The following is a 4,394-nucleotide window of genomic DNA, read 5'->3' on the forward strand; positions in this document are numbered from 1 at the left end:
AACAGAGACCTCAACAAGGTTTCAACAACAATAATGGTGGAAGAAACAGGTTTAGCAATGGCAAGCCTTTTCCATCATCTTCTCAGCAACAGACAGAGAATTCTAAACAGAACTCCTTTGACTTAGCAACTATAGTCTCTGATCTAATCAAAACCACTCAAAGTTTCATAACTGAAACAAGGTACTCCATTAGAAACTTGGAGGCACAAGTGGGTCAGCTGAGTAAGAAAGTTACTGAACTCCCTCCTAGTACTCTTCCAAGCAATACAGAAGAAAATCCAAAAGGAGAGTGTAAGGCGATCAACATGGCCGAATTTGGAGAGGAGGAAGAGGCAGTGATCGCCACTGAGGAAGACCTCAATGGACGTCCACTGGCCTCCAATGAGTTCCCCAATAAGGAACCATGGGAATCTGAGGCTCACACCGAGACCATAGAGATTCCATTGGATTTACTTCTGCCATTCATGAGCTCTGATGAGTATTCTTCCTCTGAAGAGGATGAAGATGTCATTGAAGAGCAAGTTGCTAAGTACCTTGGAGCAATCATGAAGCTAAATAAAAAGTTATTTGGTAATGAGACTTGGGAGGATGAACCCCCTTTGCTCACCAAAGAACTGGCTGACTTGTCTAGGCAGAAACTACCTCAAAAGAGACAGGACCCTGGGAAGTTCTCAATACCTTGTACAATAGGCACCATGATCTTCAAGAAAGCTCTGTGTGACCTAAGGTCAAGCATAAACCTCATGACTATCTCTGTAATGGAGAAGCTAGGGATCTTTGAGGTACAAGCTACAAGAATCTCACTAGAGATGGCAGACAATTCAAGAAAACAAGCATATGGACTTGTAGAGGATGTTCTGGTAAAAGTTGAAGACTATTACATACCTGCTGATTTCATAGTCCTAGAGACTGGGAAGTGCATGGATGAATCCATCATCCTTGGCAAACCCTTCCTAGCCACAGCAAAGGCTGTGATTGATGTTGACATAGGAGAATTGATCATTCAAGTGAATGAAGAATCCTTTGTGTTTAAGGCTCAAGGATATCCCTCTGCAACCATGGAGAGGAAGCATGAAGAGCTTCTCTCAAAACAGAGTCAAATAGAGCCCCCACAGTCAAACTCCAAGTTTGGTGTTGGGAGGCCTCAACCAACTTCTAAGTTTGGTGTTGAACCCCCACATTCAAACTCTAAGTTTGGTGTTGGGAGGTTCCAACATTGCTCTGAGTATCTGTGAGGCTCCATGAGAGCCCATTGTCAAGCTACTGACATTAAAGAAGTGCTTGTTGGGAGGCAACCCAATGTTATATTTATCTAATTCCCTTTGTTATTTTATGTTTTCTATAGGTTGATGATCATGGGAAGTCACAAAATCAATTGAAAAGAAAAAACAGAATGAAAAACAGAAAGAAAAACAACACACCCTAGAGGAAAACTTGCTGGCATTTAAACGCCAGTAAGGGCAGCAAATGGGCGTTTAACGCCCAGTCTGGCACCATTCTGGGCGTTTAATGCCAGAAAGGGGCACCAGACTGGCGTTAAACGCCAGGAAGGGGCAAGAAGCTGGCGTTAAACGCCAGAAATGGGCACCAGCCCGGCGTTTAACGCCAGAATTGGCATAAAGAGCAATTTTGCTCGCCACTTGGTGCCCTCACCACTCACATCCATCCTTCATAAAACCTCACCTACCTCACCATTCAAATTCAAACCACTTTCCCTCCCAACCCACCCATCCATGACCGAACCCTACCCCTCTCCCCACCCCTATATAAACTCTTCTTCACTCCTTCATTTTCACACAACCTAAACACTACTTCTCCCCCTTGGCCGAACCACAAAGCCACCTCTATCTCCTCTATTTTTTCTTCTTCTACTCTCTTCTTTCTTCTTTTGCTCGAGGACGAGCAAACCTTCTAAGTTTGGTGTGGTAAAATCATTGCTTTTTATTTTTCCATAACCATTTATGGCATCTAAGGCCGGAGAAACCTCTAGAAAGAGGAAAGAGAAGGCAAAAGCTTCCACCTCCGAGTCATGGGAGATGGAGAGATTCATCTCAAGTGTGCATCAAGACCACTTCTATGAAGTTGTGGCCATGAAAAAGGTGATCCCCGAGGTCCCTTTCAAACTCAAAAAGAGTGAATATCCGAAGATCCGACACGAGATCTGAAGAAGAGGTTGGGAAGTTCTTACCAACCCCATTCAACAAGTCGGAATCTTAATGGTTCAAGAGTTCTATGCCAATGCATGGATCACCAAGAACCATGATCAAAGTGTGAACCCGGACCCAAAGAATTGGCTTGCAATGGTTCGGGGGAAATGCTTGGATTTTAGTCCAGAAAATATAAGGTTGGCATTCAACTTGCCCATGATGCAAGGAGATGAACACCCTTACACTAGAAGGGTCAACTTTGATCAAAGGTTGGACCAAGTCCTCATAGACATTTGTGAAGAGCGCCAAGTCCTCACAGTCATTTGTGAAGAGGGCGCCCAATGGAAGAGAGATTCAAGAGGAAAGCCGGTTCAATTGAGAAGGCATGACCTCAAGCCCGTGGCTAGAGGATGGTTGGAGTTTATCCAACGCTCAATCATTCCGACTAGCAACCGGTCCGAAGTTACTATAGACTGGGCTATCATGATTCATAGCATCATGATTGGAGAGGAATTAGAAGTTCATGAGGTTATATCCCAAGAACTTTATAAGGTGGCAGACAAGTCCTCTACCTTGGCAAGGTTAGCCTTCCCTCATCTCATTTGTCACCTCTGTTATTCAGTCGGAATTAACATAGAGGGAGACATCCTCATTGATGAAGACAAGCCCATCACTAAGAAGAGGATGGAGCAAACAAGAGATCCCACTCATCATGAAATCCCTAAAATACCTCAAGGGATGCACTTTCCTCCACAAAACTATTGGGAGCAAATCAACACCTCCCTAGGAGAATTGAGTTCCAACATGGGACAACTAAGGGTGGAGCACCAAGAACATTCCATTCCCCTCCATGAAATTAGAGAAGATCAAAGAATCATGAGAGAGGAGCAACAAAGACAAGAAAGAGACATTGAGGAGCTCAAACACTCCATAAGATCTTCAAGAGGAAGAACAAGCCGCCATCACTAAGGTGGACCCGTTCTTTAATCTCCTTGTTCTTTATTTTCCTGTTTTTCGAAAATTATGCTTATGTTTATCTATGTTTGTGTCTTATGATCATTAGTGTCTTAGTGTCTATGCCTTAAAGTTATGAATGTCCTATGAATCCATCACCTTTCTTAAATGAAAAATGTTCTTAATTGGAAAAGAGAGGAATTGCATGAATTTTGAATTTTATAACAGATTAATTATTTTGATGTGGTGGCAATACTTTGACTTCTGAATGTATGCTTGAACAGTGCATATGTCTTTTGAATTTGTTATTCATGAATGTTGGCTCTTGAAAGAATGATAAAAAAGGAGACATGTTACTGAGGATCTGAAAAATTATAAACATGATTCTTGAAGCAAGAAAAAGCAGAGAATTCAAAAAAAAAAAGATAGTACATGCGAAAAAAAAGAGGAAGAAAAAGAAAACAATAAAGTTGTGATCCAAGGCAAAAAGAGTGTGCTTAAGAACCCTGGACACCTCTAATTGGGGACTCTAGCAAAACTGAGTCACAATCTGAAAAGGTTAACCCAGTTATGTGTCTGTGGCATGTATGTATCCGGTGGTAATACTGGAAGACAGAGTGCTTTGGGCCACGGCCAAGACTCATAAAGTAGCTATGTTCAAGAATCATCATAGTTAACTAGGAGAATCAATAATGCTATCTGGATTCTGAGTTCCTATGGAAGCCAATCATTCTGAATTTCAAAGGATAGAGTGAGATGCCAAAACTGTTCAGAGGCAAAAAGCTAAAAGCCCCGCTCATCTAATTAATACTGATCTTCATAGATGTTTTTGGAATTTATTGCATATTCTCTTCTTTTTATCTTATTTGATCTTCAGTTGCTTGGGGACAAGCAACAATTTAAGTTTGGTGTTGTGATGAGCGGATAACTTATACGCTTTTTGGCATTATTTTTAGTATGTTTTAGTTAGTTTTTATTATATTTTTATTAGTTTTTAGTTAAAATTCACTTTTCTGGACTTTACTATGAGTTTGTGTGTTTTTCTGTGATTTAAGATATTTTCTGGCTGAAATTGAGGGACCTGAGCAAAAATCTGATTCAGAGGCTGAAAAGAACTGCAAATGCTGTTGGATTCTGACCTCCCTGCACTCGAAGGGGATTTTCTGGAGGTACAGAAGCCCAATTGGCGCGCTCTCAACTGCGTTGGAAAGTAGATATCTTGGGCTTTCCAGAAATGTATAATAGTCCATACTTTGCCCGAGATTTGATGGCACAAACAGGCGTTCCAAGTCA

Source organism: Arachis duranensis, chromosome 4 (assembly GCF_000817695.3).
Source record: "Arachis duranensis cultivar V14167 chromosome 4, aradu.V14167.gnm2.J7QH, whole genome shotgun sequence".
Lineage (NCBI taxonomy): Eukaryota > Viridiplantae > Streptophyta > Magnoliopsida > Fabales > Fabaceae > Arachis > Arachis duranensis.